The 19,019-nt window shown below is 39.4% G+C and overlaps 1 protein-coding gene across 7 annotated transcripts in view; it reads left to right on the forward strand.

Moving 5' to 3' along the window:
• LOC131068894 (serine/threonine-protein kinase CTR1) overlaps positions 1-19,019 on the forward strand; it is a 212,221-nt gene that overhangs the window by 114,388 nt on the left and 78,814 nt on the right. The window lies entirely within an intron of this gene.

The following is a 19,019-nucleotide window of genomic DNA, read 5'->3' on the forward strand; positions in this document are numbered from 1 at the left end:
CACTTTTTAACATTTTGGCTAAAAGGTCCGAATTTGGCCATTTGGGGCATTTTTGCCAACTTTTCACTTTTTACTGCGTTTTCATGCAAAAAAGTACGAGTTTCGACACTCGGGTAAGTTTAGGAAAGCCTTGAATGATTTTTGGGCAAATGGCGTATTTTGCTAGTTTTCAACTTCTGGAGTTTCGCGAACTTGAAGACTATGGACGATTTGATTTTTAACCATAGCAAACTCGGGTGATTTGGCTTTGAGGTATGAAAGGTATTTGCAGAAGCATCCATTTCTCTCGCACAGGCAGACAAAAATTAGGGGGGGGGTCCCCTGTCAACTGACGGGGTGTGTGTGCGAGTACAACAAGTATTCAGAGGAGAAGGGGGTAGTCTTCTTTGCATTCATGCCCAAATGACTTATACATTATGTCAATTATTCTGTAGGGTAGTGTTGATGTGTTTTTTATGCACAAAACATTTCAGAATAAAGTACCAAGGTAATTTACCCTCTCTTGAACAAAATCACCTCAGATGCTAAGAATGAGATCAACTAAAATGATTCCAAGGTTTCTACATGTTAGGTCCTGACGAGTGGGTAAGTGCAATGGTTGATGTGAATTGGTGTGTTTCACTTGGGGGCTTACGCAAATGTTTGGATTATCATGAATGATGCGGAATAGGTGTGCTGACAACTTAAGATTTATCAATAAGGCTCTGGATTTACTTCTTACTAAAAAAGGGGGAAAAAGAATAGGGTTCAAGAAATCTATTCTAAGCCTAGGAATGTAGGAAATGATGAATGGATCTAGTGGAATCAAACCAGGCAAGGTCTCACAATCAGGTATTGACACAAGCTTAGTGCAATCGTCTAAGTTATACTTAAAAGATTTTCAGGCTATCACCATCAAACGTAGACACCATCCAAGTTGATGCTTGTCAACGGATGTGTAATAGTTGAAGTTATGCTTACTCAAATTCCAGTTGACCACACAAGGGGCACTTACCAGCGGCAAGAGGCTAGTGGTATGGATTAAGGATTCCACACAAATGAATTCAACAAATCTTCCACTCAATCTAACATACATGAAAATAAATTCTAATCTAAATTCTAATCTAACTTGGAGGAATTGGAGGAATTGAGAACCATGAATGCAAATACAACACTAGAAGAGCAAAATCACCAACAATTGAACAATGATTAGGATTCAAATAGTTGTAGCATATACCAACAATTCTACAAAAACTCTCTCTTACAAATGAGAGACAAGGAGGCATATATAGAGTCTCTTACAAAATGGATGGCCCAGATTGATCTAAGATAAACGATCGAGATCATGCCAACAAAACCCTAGAATTGCCCTAACTAGGGTTACATCAAAAATGGCGCCACCAACATATGGCCCCAATGAAAAGATACCTAGTCATCATATAGGGAATCTTCTAGAAGATTCCTCCCTGCATCTCTCTCTCTCCTAGCATACTCCAAGAATCTAGCCAATACTGAATCTAACTTCTCCATGGAAATGCTAGGCAAGGTATCCTGCTGTAAATCAATCACGTCCAGTGAATCCGAGCAAGCATTCAAAGTGTTCTCCCATTCTGGCATGAGCTTCTGCGAACTATGAACATGAATCAACAAAGAGACCAATTCATCTATCTGACTCTTCTTCAAAGAGTCCAACTGGCAAAAATACATAAATTTCATCTTGTCTCTTAATTCGGCTAAGTGTAAACCACTAGCATCACTAACATCAACACCCAATAATTCCTCAATCGAGGCAAGGATCTTCATCTGAATGTCCTGAATTAATCCTTCCAACTCCATGCAACTCGATTGGGCGTTCTCATAAGTTGATTTCTTCACGGCTAGTGAACAATACCAGCCATGGAAATCATATCTGTCTCCACTGTGCACAATGTTCTCGCTAACCAAGGTGGAATTAGGAACCTTTTTCAATGCCTGGAGGCATGGAATAGTCTTGTCTTGAATAGGCCGGGATTCTTCCCAAACTCCCTCAAAATACTGGATTTTGAATATAAGCCCTGTTGTCCTATCATATGCATGAACAAACTGAGTAAGGAAATCATCTGCCTGCTCTCTTGTGCTTTGAATCCATTTTTCCACCTTTGAGCATGTACCTCTCGCTACCTCGCAGTGTGAATGTATTCCATGGTCAACCGCAATAGGGGAAATAAGGGTGGGATCTCCATACCTTGTCCCTGCAATATACTCTCTGAGTCTAATATTTTCTTCTCTGTACTTTTCATTTTCCGCAACCGCTTTGTCTAACCTTGCATTGATTGCTTGGAGGTTGTCACCAATCTCCTGGAATTCCTGCTATGTGGATGTACGACCAAGGGCGACTGAAGTGATCTAGCAATCCATAGGAGTAGCAATGTTTGCTGTCACGGCTGCAATAGGAACAACAATCTGCGCAATCTGCATTCCTGTCTCATCTCTAGCTATGTGCAACAAAATCTCCGCTCTCTTGGGCTCCTTCTTCTTAGAACTCCTAGCTAGGTAGTCATCAATATCATCAATAGGCTGTACCTCTATCATTTGTTTACTTTTCTCCATACTTCTTCTCAGCCATTCAGGAATAGCGGCCATTTCCATACCATCATCGAGACATTTCTTGATCAAGCCCTTTCAATGCCGAGATAACATCCTCATTGTCATTAGGATTATCCCTGGTCCAATCATATACCTCATTTCCCAAACTAACTTCCAAAGGGACAGTAGGGGAGTCCGGCTGATCATTATTCTCATCAGGAGGTGCAGATGTCGCTGTGGCATGGAACTCTTGAATATTCTTTGGTACTATCACTGTGTTGGAACACTGTTGAGTCTCCTTATTCTGTTCTGTTACTTCAATCACTTCGATTGATGAGACACTGGGAGGGGTTGAAGGAATGATAGTCTTCTGTTTCTTCTTCACATCCTCAATCTTCTTCCCTTTGGCCTTGACTTCTCCTGGCGTGTTCTTCCTTCTCTTGGGAGCTTGACTCTCTTTGTCTGCATGAATCCTGACATCACTGACAGTCCTTTGATCATCCTCGGAAATACTCTTCCGGTTTCATCTTTTCATAAGTGAAGGGAACACCCATGTCAACTATCTTATTCATCTGTATATCCACCCATAGGCAGGAGAAATTCAAGACCTCTCACGTCAATATATTCAGGTCAATCTCTTTCGACTCTGACCAATTTGGCAATAGGATTGCCTTCTTCATTTCACTCTCATACTGTGGATGTGTATGATCTCTATCATCTAATACCTGATCAGGAATGAGGAAAAGTCCACACTTTCTCATGAAATCCACTGACATTTTGGACCACATTCTTCTCTTCACTGTTTGCTCGTCCATCAGGTTAGCCCAATAATCTTATGAGTGAACTTATCTCCTCTGATCCTTCCGACCTTCTTGTCTGGATCGAATCTTTCTCTCTTCTTATATGTAGCAAATCGATAGAATGCAAGCTCCTCACTCCTAGTGCTGGTGGCTATGGCGGACTGGCAAACCTATGACGTCTTTCCAACTGAAATAGGGAATATCATTCCTGTCTTGTGCTTCTCTCTTTGGATAACATCGAACTCTAGAAGCTGTCTTACCACTTCCAACAATATCATTCTGTCGGTTGGATACCTAGGAAGTCTTTAGGGTTCAGATTGAAACCCATGAATCCTGAATTATGTGAAAGTGGGAAACTGTATATACCACGATCCATATTTTTCTATTAACTCTGTTGCCTCCTTGGACAATCTTCTGTGGATTCCGCCTTGCAACATCCGTGTGATGTACATAGTGAATGCATCATTCACTCTCTTATGGTCTTCAATTTTATGCATGCTTAGTTGGGGGTAGCATTCATAACTCTTAAATTGTCCTTGCCCATTCCCGACTTCACCTTTGCATATTAATCCTCTGTATGAAACAAATCGTGCAAGCAAGTACACCAGGTAAGAAGTCATGGCGAATGACTTGGACCGTTCTACATTCCTTAGCTGAAAATCCAGATTGTCACTTATAATCTTGGACCAATTCACTAGTGTTCCTCTAAGACAATCCTGGATGAGGTAGAACATCCATCCATCAAATATTGCTCCCTGCGGCATCCCCATCACTCTGTTGAGTAGGAATATCAAATCACTATATTCCTTCTTAAAATCTATGCACATAAGTGTCTTGGGAGCCTTGGAATGATGAGACCTAGGCTCAATCATCCACTCTTTGTTAATTAAATTCTTACATACACCCATCTTCTTTGTGTATCTTTCTGCATAATCCTCCTTGGTCACATCCTTCGTGTCTGTTTTGCGTGGAATTCCAAACACCTCAGCAATGGCATCCTCAGCAAGGTAGGCGATGACAACGCCTTTAGGACTCTTAATCATTCTTGTGAGAGGGTCGTAACATCGTGCACATTCCAGGATAAGCTCACTGCACTGTATGGACTGTGGAAATCCAGCGGCATGGAAAATGCCACTCTTCATAATATTCGCATATGCTAGGGAAGGAACCTGATCTCTGACTCCGAACATTCGACACTGCATTTGGTCGAAGTCCAAGAAATGCATGTTTGTATCAACGATCTCCTTCCATCTGGATGAAATCTTAAACTTTGGATAAAATCTAGTCTCGAGCGTCTTCATCAATTCTTTCCTTTCCTTGTATCCTGACTTTGACATCGCACCTGTATGAAGCTCAAAGTTAGACTTAGGAAAATATTCGTAATAAAATTCCTGACTTTCTAAAGATTTAGCTAATTTAGAGCATGGAGTCAGGAAAATAATCCATACACTTGGTAAATTTTAGCAATTAAGTTCAAAGTGTGACAACACTAAGGCATGGAAGCCTTCCATAAAATTCATTTAATACCTCCTTATGCTTAGAAAATATGCAAGCTAAAATGCAAAGGAGTACTGAAAGATCCCTGATGGATCCCCTTGCTGATCTGCTGTAGTTTTTAAATTAATAAACTGTATCTTCCTGTGATGTCTTTGATTTGTTTTAGAGAATAGACAGAAGTTGCAGAAGGTTTGTTTCTTTTTGTGTATTTTGATAGTTTTCAAACAAGTAATGAATAATGAATAGTAAACATGAAATGAGATTGAAAATAAATAAGAACATACAGCCAAATTCAGAATTGCTACAAGCTGTACCAGACAAATTTCTAAATTGTAAAACCAAATAATAATTCCAATGCAGATCCAAGGAACTTACATCCAACAATGATGCCAAACTGAAAGGTGAATGGTGATCATGAATCAAGAATATCTCTAAGGCTGAATACATGCATTCCTTACATTCCACGTGGGATGTACCTGATGTAAATGGCTGCCCTAAGGCTGCAAGGATCACGCCCAAGTTGAAGAATCGATCTGCCATGCTGAAACCCTTACTCTGCAACCTGAATCCACAATGAAGAATGGCATACTCAATCTCTGTCAATAGTGCACTCTGCCTGAAGAATCCAATGCCAATAACTGCTGAGGGCTACGTCCCAGCCAGTCCAGATCTTGGGGTCTGCGTCCCAGATGAAGAATCGCCCACTCAGAGCTAATTCACAAAAATAAGTTTGATTGTGTAAAAATACAATGAACAATTTGATCTTCATTTCCTTATATCTCCTTTCCTTTCCAAGCCAAACCCTAAAAGGGAGTAAAGTTGGCGCATTATGAAAAGAGTGTTATTTTCTAATTATGGTGTCAACTATAGGAAAATAACACTAAATTGCAAATAAATAGCTTCAGGCATCCAAAAAGACTCCGGAAGGTGAGAATCATGTAGCAAAGTTCAAGACCTTTCCAACGAGCTATAACACATAAGCATATCAACCCAAATGAAGCCAAAAATCCCTTATTACTCCAAAATGACTAATACATAACCTTATTTTAATTTATTTAATCGCAAACTTAGGAAATATTTAAATATATTAAAATATCTCCAGATATCCAATAATAGCCCAAAATGAACAAACAATCATGAATATAACTTTGTCACCTATCTGTGACCGATGCCGGAAAAGTTGAACTAACTGGCAATCCCATCCCTAAAATCTAGGGATGCTCCTAGACACTAGGAAACACACCCAAACTTCTTGAAACTGAAACCATGACATGGTCCCGTGGAACCTCCAATATGGGAACTGCCACAACCTCCTAAAAAATAGGGAATCTCCCTAAAATCAAGGAATTGCTCCAAATGGCCCTCAAACTATTTGTAAAGCCAAAATCCAGTCACTATATGCACTGAATGAGTCCCAATCAACCTCTGTTAGCCTACGAGACTCCAATGATAGGCCAACTCCTCTATCTCTGATGTCCACTCTAGAAAGGGGACGTGACAAAGGAGTATACCAGACAAATGATGATTAAGGAAAAGTGTGAAAGGTTTGTGTTTTCACACAATGAATGTCTGAAGACACCTTCCTCAGTCAACAATGGAGGTCAAAAATTTTGAAGACAACTTGAAAATCAAACTTTTTAAAACACGTTGTAATCTTCAAAATGTGCATAATCTTGATAAAAATCAGTTCTAATGATCAAAACAATCATTTTCTGAAATGTAAGTATGGCTGGTAAAATTTAGTTTTCTGAGGACAAGTCTTAAAATCGGATACTTCAGACTTACCAACACCTTGCAAAGTGGTTTAAATACCTGAAAATGATAAAAAATTGCTAAGGAAACAACCCCAAGCAAATTTGCCAAAATTGGTTAGGTGACTGGAAATGAAAATTTCTGAGGACAACCGCCTAACAATGGAGTTTCAGATCTGCAACAGCGATAAAATGGCCTGAAAATAATGCACAAAAAACTCCATAAAACACCTCCAAATGCTAAATGTTTAAGTTGGAATTGGCTGCGCAATAAAAACTTAAGTCTGAAAATTATTGGCAGCCATTAATGGAGGTCGAAATCTGAAGCAAACCTCAGATCTGAAGTGAATCAGCAGGCTGGTAATGATGGCAGCCAACAAGAATGCACGAACATCATCAAAATGTGGCACCAAATCACCTCCTTAGCAAAATTGAATTCTCTCAACTATGGTGCCAAATTGATGTCAATGGCAGCCTTGATCTGCAGTAGCAAGGATGGCAGCAATCTGAAAAATCACCCAAGTTGGGGTTGGATACCCCAAACACAAAAAATCGCCCACCTTAGTAAAAATCGAAATTTTCAGAATTCTTTTTTAATGGCAGCAATCTATAGCAATGAAGGTCTGAACAGCAAGCAAAAATGGTGGAGGAAAAATCGCCTAAATCTCCAAACATAAAATCGCCAATTTTCACCAAAAATGCTAAAGTTTGAAAAAATTGCCAAACTTGGCAAAGTCGAAATTTTGAAACTGGTCTTTAATGGCAGCCAAGAGGAATAGATCAGCAAGCTGGAAAAAATGGAGGAAAATAAATCCTCAATCCCACACTTCTCAAAAATACCTTGCTAAAAAATTCGCCCAACTTGGAGAAAAATCGCTTTCATGGAGACACTCGGCAGATTTAATAATAAAATAATGCTAAGTCTCCTCTCATATACTTGCTTTCACCTCTCACTTTCACCACACAAGCAATGTGGGATAAAACACTTGTATAAATACTTGCTTGGTGAAAACCTAACTTGCTTCTAGAAGGTTCAAACATTAAATGATCATTGCAAGTTATTAAATTTTGCTTTTAAATTTTAAATAATCATTAATAATTATTTAAAAGCAATTAAAAATGGGGCTTATCTATTAAAATATTGCAAATTAAATCCAAAATAAGCCTCCAAGGGAAAATCGATATAGGATGGGATTGAAAAATCCCTTCAAAAATCATTAAAATGTCAAAATTTACCCCATAAGGGAAATTCGACCCATGCTTGGATAAAAATCCATGCTCAATTTCATCAAAATGCGCACAAAAAACCTCCCAGGGGAAAATCGATATGAGCTTGGACAAAAATCCACACAAAAATGCACTCTATTTGCAAAAAATCACCCCCAAGGGGAAATTCGATATTAGTCTAGACAAAAATCCACACTCAAAACTCACTTATCTTGGAAAAAACCTCCTTGGTGCAATTTCGACCTCAGTCTGGATGAAAATCTAGACTCAAAACCCTTCAAAATATTCCTAGTGGAAAATCGATCCCTGTCTGGATGAAAATCCGGACAAAAATCCTTACAAATGCTCTCAGGGGAAATTTGATCCCTGTCTGGATGAAAATCCGGACAAAAATCCTCACTTAGTTGTCACAAAATCTTGGTGGAAAATCGACCTAGGCATGGAATTATCCTCGCACTCCAGTCCGGACTCCAGTCCGCACTCCTGGTGGAAAATCGATGGCAGTTTGGATAAATCCTGACATAGCCAAATTTTAACACTCCCAGGGGAAATTCGACCCAGGTATGGATAAACAGTGCGGGAAAATAGTAGCCAGTATGGATTTCAGGGGAAACCCATGTATAGTATGGAATTTGAGTGGGGGAATGGGTTGGGTAGTTTGGAATGTGAGGGGAAAAGCACCTCTAGCATGGAATTTGACCCTTTAACCCTTGGAATATGAATTTCCCTTAGGATTTTATCATTTTAACCACTCAAAATCACTTAGAAACATTAAATTTAAACTGGACTTATGCTAATTTTCCCAAAATATGAGCGATGCGCTAGGAAATATTGGAATAAAGTGCAAAACCAACTTAAATAATACCTTAGGAGTGAGAAAACAACTCCAAAAGGTCTGTGAATATCTTGGCACTTTAAAATCACTGATGCGTGTGTTTAAAAACACGTTAACGCTCAAATAGGTCTACACTTAGACAAAACTTAGGATCATTAAAATATCAACTTTTTGCAACTTGATCCTATAACTTCAAAAACCCTAGACGACAATAGGCATGATCAAAACTCCGAGACTCGGGCACGGGAAATGCAAAATTGCCCACCAAGCAGCCAAAACCCTAATCTAACAACGCAGAAAGCTGGCAAAGAGGGGGTCCCCGTTAGCAATGGGGCGATGTGTGAAAAGGTCACAACAGGTAGTTAGTAGAATGATCATTAAGGGAGTGTATTAAAATAATATTGTAATATTGATATCAGTGATGAAAAACTCTGCGAGCTTTTCACAGACTTGCGAGCTCTAGTTGCCTGCGAGTTAGTAGCAGGTAAACTCAGCAAGAGTTTTTAAAAAATCCGTAGCGATTTAAAACCCAAAAAATCGCCAAAAATTGTTGAAAATTGTAGAAAAAATCGGTGGTAAAAAAATTTAATTTTATTTCGTCGAAAACCTAATTTATATTATATATTTTGTCTTTTTCCACTGTGACAAAGAGTACTTGTGATGCCGGTGACGCGAATAGGGCACAATAACAGGAAAAATGCCCTATGCACTAAGTTACCAGGTTTTAATCATTTTTCAGTATATTTCAAACAAAATTTTAGTAATACGGCTATACAATGACGAAAAATCTATATAAGCAATGATGAACAATCTATGAATTTCAAACAACATTTTATTAATAAAGTTTTACAACAATGAACGATTTTTAGTATATTTCTGAATACATTTGTTGGTTGAAAATTTTGTACACCTGGGGGATGTGCAAAATTGTGGTTTCAGCCACAGTGTGTGATTATGATACTCTCCTAATTTAGGGAAGGTTCCCCCTATCTACAAACTAAACTAATCTAATATGGGTGGGACAACAACCTTTCTTCTTCTTTCAAGAAAAACTATACTCTTTTCTTTTCACAAAAAAGTAATATCAATTGGAAATAAATAACAACAAATACATAAATGAGACTTTTTTGTAGGATTTTTGGTACATAAAGGGAAGCAAAGTTTCCATGAAAGCACAAAGACCTCCGTTACTTCCCTGGGACGGGAAAACAGAAAGAAAGGTCAAAGTCTTCAACTATCTATTCTACTATCAATATTTTTAGATGGTTTTTTGCTATTAAGCACAATATATTACAGATTTTGCCTTGAAGATTTCAATTTACTAGTATTTTTATATCAATACCACCTCCTCACCACCACTTTGTTGCCTTCCCCTCACCGAATCCAAATTTAGGCTCTTGGTTTCCTGGTCTCTACATCCCCACATCCCCCTGTCAGGGAACTCCGTGGAACTATGAGTTGGAGATTGAGGAATGCTTGTCTTTAGGTGGTTTGGGAATTGTTATCACAAAAGCTCGCACCCTTGCTGAGCTATCAACTCAGCAACCTTGTGAAACATGGAAACGACCCCGAAGTGTGGGACCTTGCGCAAGGGGGTTGAATCTCCGGAGAAGGCCGACTTCCTTCTCAATCCAGGTGCAAGTGTCGAACCAACTCACACTTCAAAACTAACTCCTAAGCCTATCCTAACAATTTTCTGAGGTAAAGGGAAGAGAGAATGCTTGAAGTAAAATGAGGTGATGCACCAAGAAGAGATAGTTCCTCTCCCTACCGAAATGACACAAAGAATTAACTGAAACACCCAAGAGATGCACAACTTCAATTGCATAAGTGACCCGAACGCATGTATGGAGGTTAGAGTTTGCTAAGTGTCAAGAGGGGAGAAGGATTCCCACAAGTCACACTCAGAAAAACAAGTCAACACAACATATATGGAGAGAAAAGCCAGAAGACATACACCTATAATGAAGGTAAGAAAGCATACGCAACATTCATAGTTTAGAAGGAGGCAAGAATGGTGATTTTCAATTTTATCATAAGGCCAAAAGCCAATCTTACAGCTGCAGAAATGCAAAAATAATTACAAGTCTTTAAGAGAAGAGAAGAGCATAAGAAAGCTCAAGCCAGTAGGGAGATAACCCTTTACAATGAGGCTTAACAACCTTATATAGAAAAATGGGTTACAATGGTGATCATGACCCCTGCATGTCAGTCTGGGAGTGCAGGGAAGTGCATGCACTTGGCTTGTATATGTAAGCAACCTAGCCATACCACCAAAGGCAATCCTGAGAAGGTGGATTGACTAACCTTCCAAAGTTGGTTATGACATAAGTCACCAAGCATGGCCCCGTACCCCCTTGATGGAAATCTTGCCAAAAACATTTAATGCACCCTTGTGGCTCCACAAAAGAAATTGCACAAGTCACCAAGCTGTTGGAGCATTAAAAGCCTTGAGTGTCCGTCACGCCATCCACAAGTATTGCTAGTTGGAAGGAAGCTTGGAGACTTCGGAAGCTCGGACTCCCGAAGTGAGGAAGACAAGGGAAGAACCTCAGAACCTCGGGGTTTCGGAGTTCCAGGGGTTTCGGAGTTCCAGGATAGAGAGAAGAAGAGAAGGAAAAGGCCTTTGGAACCTCGGGGTTCCAGAGTTCCGAAGGAACTAGAGAGAGAAAGCAAAAGGGGAAGGAACTTTGGAACCTCGGGATTCTGGAGTTCTGGGGAGGAGAAGGAAGAAGGGGGAGGAGGGAACCTCGGAACCTCGGGGTTCCGGGAAAGGCAAGGGAAGGGAATTGTGCAAAGGAACTTTGGAACCTTGGGGTTTCGGAGTTTCAAAAAGGGAAAGGGCTAAAGAGAGAAGGGGAACTTTAGAACCTGGGGTGCCGGAGTTTCGGGCGAAGGAGAAACTTAAGAGAAGAGGCGAAGGAAAGGAAGGCTAGGAACTTCGGAACCTCGAGGTTTTGGAGTTCAGGAGATAAAGGAGAAAAGGGACAAGGAACTTCGGAACCTCAGGGTTCCAGAGTTCCGGAGGAACTAGGGAGAGAAGGCGAAAAGGGGAAGGAACTGGAGAAAAGCTAAGGGAAGGAAGGGAACTTCAGAACCTCGGGGTTCCAAAGTTTTGGAGAAGGAAAGAAAGCGGCTAAGGCAAAGAACTTTGGAACCTCGGGATTCCGGAGTTCCGGGGAAGAAGAAAAGGCCAAGGGCAGAACTTCCTCTTTGATCAACTGGGGTCGCTCTGGTCCATGGAACATATCTCTGATCGGTTCTCGCTGATGGACCAAGGGTGTCATAAAATGACAACAGGAATAATCTAAGTCTATTGCCCAATTGATAAAGTACGACCTTACAATTAAGTTGGGGTTTATGTAATTCTCCTATGATGTAAGTATATGCCATAGTCTCCAAACATAGCCAATTGTCGTACCCATTTAAAGCTTGATGTTGGTATACTCGATACCATTTTTTGTTGTTGATTTTTCAATCATTGTGTTTAAGTTTAGTTTAGTAATATTTATTTTTGGTCAAATGGCACTATCCACTTGACATTGATGGGGATAAAATCTTATCGAGCATGGATCTCTAGTGGGTTTTGTATACATTTTAGGATGTCTTAGTCTAGTATTTCTACTAGTGAATTATTGCAGATTGCTCATAGTTCTATTTATTTCGAGATTGAAGATGAATAAGCTCTTGATTGATGGGACAAATTACTTCGAGCCAAAAAGAGTATATTGGCAAACAAAGAGATAGGAGACAAGCCTAAGAAGCACAATTTTAAAGTGTTAATGTCATATCTGTAATATAGTCAGTGAGCATGGCAGATTTAAGGAGTCTTTTTCTTGATAAATTTTAGCTCATGTTTGCTTGAGAAAAATGTGTTTTATTTTTTATGAATATTTGAGTAGTTAATACAAAGTAAAATGTATACAAAACCCACTAGAGATCCATGCTCGATAAGATTTTATCCCCATCAATGTCAAGTGGATGGTGCCAAGAAGTGAAGATGCTACTGTATTAGTGAAGATGATTCTTTTTAGAAATGTCAAGCACATTTTCTAAAAGTGTTTGTCATTTTCCTTTTTATTGCTAGAGGCAAGAACCATAGAATATGACAAGGAAACTACCTAGCATGAAAGGAAAATAATTTGTGCCAAAGGAAATTGAACCATAGGAAAATTACAAGAAATATCAAATGCAAAAGTCAGCTCATGGAATGTGGTCAACATGAGTGATCATGCGTAGGATAAAAGGAAAGATAGAGTGCACTTTTTAGGAGATTTAGTCACTTTGCAAAGTAACTATTAACGAAGGAAAATCGTTCCTATTAAAAAACAGATATTGTGGTGCTAGCATAGAAAACTCATCCCAAACAAAGTGATAGTCAATGGTATTAGTCATGCCATAAAAGAAAAGAAGATTATTCAAAGGGAATTGAAGCCACGGAAAATAACGAATCAAACCACAAAAACATACAAAAAAACCTAGCTTGTCAACGAAGTTGTGATTAGTCTAATAAAATTGTGTCTAAGATTGAAGTGGAGATATGGACTTTTGCTAGATACAAAAGATTAAAAATTTAAAATCGCACTACAAAGAAGTTATTTGACAAATGAAGAAGATAATGTAGGAAATGCAAAGGAAATGATTGGTTGATATCATTGCTTAGCAAACTCACAAAGTGATAGATTTCCTTAGTAAATTTGCACTTTAGATGAGACAAATAATATCTTAATCAAACTTGATGAGTTAGTGCATAAAAAAGAAAAAGGAGGATTTCAATGCAATTTTCTTAAAACCTTGCAAGTATTAAAGTTGCGCCTAAGATAAAGCTCTAAACATAGTGCACTTTTTGATTTTGTTTGTCATTTTCTGAAATTGGTGGTGAAAGGGATAAAGTAATGCTATTGGGTGTAATGTACCTAAATTGGTCGGTGCACAAACCCCCCCTGCCAGAAGTGGAAACAACTAAGAGGTGTACGGTGCCGGACGTACTAGAGGTTGTCACTAGTTGTACGGTGGTGTTTGGGCCAGCCATACGGTGAGGGTGGAGTAGGCCGTATGGGTGTTTGTGCCAGCCGTACGATGAGGGTGGTGTAGGCCATACAGAATGTTTGTGCCAACCATACGGTGAGGGTGGTGCAGGCCGTACAGAATGTTTGTGCCAACCATACGGTGAGGGTGGTGTAGGCCGTACAAAATGTTTGTGTCAGCTGTACGGTGAGGGTGGTGCAACCGTACGGTAGATGTTGTCGTACGGGGTGTAGGAACGGTGGGTGAATACCTGCCGGTAGATGTTGTTTGGCCGTACGGGGTGTAGGGTAGGGGTTCGTACGGTGGATGAATACCCGCTGAGTTCCGCCCTCAGAGCCCTCCGGATACTTCAACAATTCGATGTTGCACAGAGGCGTGGAATGAATTATTGTTATGCCAGACACAAGAGATCCAGATGAAGATTTGCACACACAAAGAGAGATTATATTGATAAGATTCGCACAATAGATTACACACTCCAAATAGAAGCAGAATAGGGTGAGGGATGGATCCCACCGAAACTGCGGAAACCAAATAGGGAGGATCTTTCACCTCCGAAATGGCAGATAACAGATTTCCAACAGGAATTCGCACAATAGAGAAAGGATACCAAAAATTCGCATACCAATGCAAATGACAAACTCGGCCATAAATATGGGCTCCGAGAACTTTCCCGAAGGGTTACAAATGGGCCAACACGACCAAACTAAGACTTGACTAATCTAATTAAATAAAGGGCCCGAAAGATGTGTTATTAAATTTTGGGCCTTACAATAATTAATATTATTTAATTATATCGGGGACATTACATTGGGAGGAGTCTTTTGCCAAGTGCAAATTTTGTTTGTCATGATATGAGTTAGCAATCCAATCATCGAGTGATTTGCACCCAAAGAAAGAAGGCACACTACTATGTGTCTTTTGTTATCCACTAACCCTCCAAGGTGGTGAAGATTTATGTAAATGAATCATATTGTAGTGTTACAAGACTTGGAATCACCTCAGACTTGGCAAGTTGACTTTGGACGCGGACTTGAACTCGATGCCTAGACTCGGGAAAAACTCGGTAAATTGAAAAACTAAAGAAATTCAGAGATTTTTAAGGATTTAAAACTTGTTTCATGCACCCTTTAATAAATAAACATTAAATACACAATAATCTCATGAATTAGAAGCTACTTTGAACACACACAAGTATACATTGATCACATAAGTATAAATGAAAATTTTAGCTGAAGGAAATAACACATTAGATATATAAATAGTGTCAAATGTTTACAAAAGTCATGGAATATGAAATCCATGGCACCAAAAATTCCAAACAAATATCAAAGTAAAAGCCAAAAGTTTGTTGCTCAGAGGAGCCTATATCACTCGACACCCCAACCCTCCTACATGTGCGCCTAAGATAGATCTTTGATGATGCTATACCATGATATCTACTTGTGTCTGAGGCTCAGGCTCAGTGATATCCACATCATCATCCTCGTGCAATGGGTCTCCTCGTGCTCTAACCTTTTCCTTTGCCATGGCTACTGTCTCTGCCTCTCAATCCACTTGATCAATCCATGCCAAGTAGAACTAGACATTATACTTCAAATTTTGGATCAATGTATAAATGAATGGTAAGCTGCAATAAATTATAAATAATAAAAATTTAGCATTTACACTTAGGGTTTGCAACTAAAGAATTAAGGGAAAACAAAGCTAGGGTTTGATCATGTGAAAGCTAGGGTTTCTTTTTTTTCCCATTAACCTAAACTGAAATATAATAAAACAAATGTACCAAAAAATGGAAGTTTGATACTTTGAAGTTACAAAAAAAACTAAAAACAACATAAAATATTAACTGGTATCCAGAATCTAGAGCTGATTTCATTGGATAGGGTTGCTCAGAGTGCCTTTGTCTCCATTTATTGCACACCAAGCTAGATCTAACTTTTTGAGACCTAGGGGATGACCCTTTGGTGAAATGGTGGGGCTTCTTGCTTGCAGTGTCTACAACCTAGGTTCAAACCCCACGTGTTCATCTCTACCGTGTTAACAATGGAGCATGCTTGTCCATGGGGAGAACCTTGGAGAAATGGTGGGGCTTCTTGTTTGTAGAGCCTACATCCTTGGTTCAAACCATAAAGTTTTACTTGTAATGTCTTGTGTAACATTCAATGTGAAGTTTGAAATGGGAGAGCATGCGCGTAGAGCGGGAATGACTAGGGCTACAGGGGAAGATGCAAGCAGCGAAGATGAAGGAGATCGTGATGGTGAGGTGGATGGTGTGGGCTGCCTCGCCTTTCCTGTCCTTTTTTCGGCCTTATTTCTCGGTTGGCTTGCTAGAGTGGGCAAAAGTGTGACTCGAGGGCTTTGTCTGAGGTTTTGGAGGACACAGGCATTGGGGTTGATTTTGGTGATTGAGAGGATTGCAGTGGTGCTAGTGAGGTGGCTCCTTGGCTCTATCAAGCTCCCCTTTCCCCTCTGCTGCTTTACAGTATGTGCTGGGTTTTCTAGAGTGGGTGGCTACTCCTCTGTTTCACTTTCTAGAGGAGGCTCTTGTGTGGGGTGTTCATCATGTTGATTTTGTAGACTCTTGGAGGCCCATTTCCTTGGAGATTTTCTTTCCTTGTCATGTTGGATTGGCTCAGCATTCGGTTTTCCTCTGGATGGAGGTCTTTGTCTTTTGCTTTGATATGCTTTTGATGGGAGATTTCGTTGGTGCTTTCTGACCCATTTTGGTTTATAACTGTGACAGATTATCTCCGTGTGGGCAATTTATTGCCCATTGAATAGTAGGGGCTCCGGATGGAACTCAATCTCGATCTCATCCTCCAGCCACCTATGGATTGAATCCCCCGGGTCAGGATGGGGCTTGGATCCTGTTTGGTTGCCTGATGAAGGTCTTGGACCTCATGAGGGTTTGTTGTTCGCTTGATCTTTGGCCCCTGCTCTTTTCTAGATTCATTTTTTTCTTTTGGGGTTTTGTTGTTCATATTTTTGAGGGGTTGTATGGAAGTTGTTTCTACCTTGACTAGGAGAGCTTCACGTTTGTTTTTTGAGGGCTTCTTTAAATGTCTCAGCTTTTTCTTAGCCCTTGTGGCAGAAATATGGTGGTTTCTTTGTTTCTCTTCTCTCCTTGCGCTTCTATGTTTATATTGATCTTTTGGGAGAGGTTTTTTGTTATGGATTCCTGTGAAATCTCTTTGGTATGTGGTTTTCCTAATGATGGGGTTTGGTTTTCTATGTTTATATCTTTTAACTCCTGGGTCTCTTTGTGATGAGGGTTATTTTGTCCCTCTCCTTCTTGGTTCCATGGCATTGTTCGTTGTGCTTCATTTTCTGCATCTTGGGGTTACTTTGGTTTTTCCTATAGAGGTGGTCATATCTTTTATGGAGGGGGAGATGGATGTGGCTGGAGGTGACCTTTCTCCTATTGAGGTGGAGTTGGATGCTACTGGATATGCCTGAGAGTGCTGTTGGGGGGTTTATGAAATCTCGTCTTTTGGCTGCAAGGGAGCTGATGATGGCCTTTTTGCCGTCTTCTTCCTTTATCTCCTATGGAGGTGGAGATATTGAAAAGCAAGCTGCTCACAGTGGGGATCACTCTCAAGGATAAGGTTGTGGGAGCCTGGATAAAACCCATGATTATGGCTAAGGGAGTCTTGTTCCCTATGTTCATGTTTGTCTAAAGTCTTTAGGGGTGGTTTAGGCCGCCTTCTTTTGCCACCAGTACTGTAACGCTTAATCTGTATTGTTAGGTTGTGGTGGGTTGCTGAATGTCTATGTTGTATCTTACTGCAGCATTCCATTGTTGGTTCCGGATCTATGAAAAATCCGAGGGTTTTAGGTCCCTTCAAAACTTGTTGTATGGGGTTTCGGGTCCCCTCAAAACCTGTTTTTTCCTTAATCAAAAGCAAAAAATATTAACTTACCTCTTCAAATTTGCTCCAAAAATGAAGAAATGCAGCTCCAAATTAGTTGTGGCCTTCTCCAAATCCTTCTTGAGATCCTCTAAAATTCTAAATACGTCAATGCAAGCTACTAACCTACCCAAATGATCTTCAATCAATATTTTGTCTTCAATCAGCTTGCTGTTTTTTTTTTCAATGGCAACTATTTTTGCTCAAAGCCTTTTTTTTCTCTCCTTGTGCTTGATAACAATAATGCCTTTTAGGGGTTGGGGAAACAAATATAAGTGTTTAACTTTTAACTTTAACTCATTATTTTTTATATTTTTTTTGACTTTTTCATCTTGCTGGGACGACAGTTTCTTAGGCTCAGGAATCTGCTGGAATCAATGATTCTAGCACACTCAGTGAGTCTGCCGAGACTCTCCAGCCTTGGCAATTCCTAGTCTTGAGGCTCCTGGACTCTGCCAGGCTGCCTCGCCTCGGGAATCGGCTGGAGTCAGCAATTCCAACAGATTCTTGTAACTCTCTTTGAATATTCATCATAGGTGTGCCTTTGTGATGGCTTCTTAGTTTGTCATCTTCTATGCTAGTCATTGATATTTCTTCTAGTTCTGCCTTTCCTAAATAAATTAAATGCTTGTTTCTTAAAGGATGGTTATATTCCAAGCTGGTCAACTAAATTAAGACTAGTGAAGTTGAGGTTTTCTATATATGAGAGAGTCACGATTAATTCAAAGCTCATAAATTCTAGACAACAAAGTGGAGTTCTTTTCAATAATGGAGATGCATCAGATTAGATTTTAGTTTTAGTGGATGAGATAATTTTTGATAAAACTTAAAAGTCATGTAAGTGGTCTGTAGCCAAATAAGGTTGTGTTTAGTTGGTTTAATTAATATTTTTTATCAATAACTATATATTGGCTCTGTGAAACTATTAGGACAATTAGAACCTGAGAATTAGCTAATGAAATTGGCATATTACAAGGCCAAATAATTACTTGTATTGCTTTGTTCAAAATCTGGAGCTGGTAATTGAATGTTTGTGAGCATATTTGTCAAACAATGAAATGTGTACAATGTGTATTTCTTTTTGTTTGTCCATATCACCATCCATAATTGATAAGCTCAAAAAAAAAAAAACGGGAATTAGGAGAATTGAGAGACCTTGGTAGACCTGTAACCATGACAAAGAAAAATATTACTGATAACAATTTTAATTTATATCCATATGGATTTAATCCATATTATTTTAGTTCACACCAGAAACACTTGAGTTTTTAAATACTTGTAGCTATTAATTTTGATTGAACTGACTATATCCTTTAAAATCAGGAGTAAAGAACTATACATGTTGCTGGATTATAGAAGCTTTATAATCTATCTGTCTTAAAAAAGAAAATTGAATTCTAAAAGGGCAGCCCTTCAAAAATGGGTA

This window comes from Cryptomeria japonica, chromosome 3 (genome assembly GCF_030272615.1).
Source record: "Cryptomeria japonica chromosome 3, Sugi_1.0, whole genome shotgun sequence".
Taxonomy (NCBI): Eukaryota; Viridiplantae; Streptophyta; class Pinopsida; order Cupressales; family Cupressaceae; genus Cryptomeria; species Cryptomeria japonica.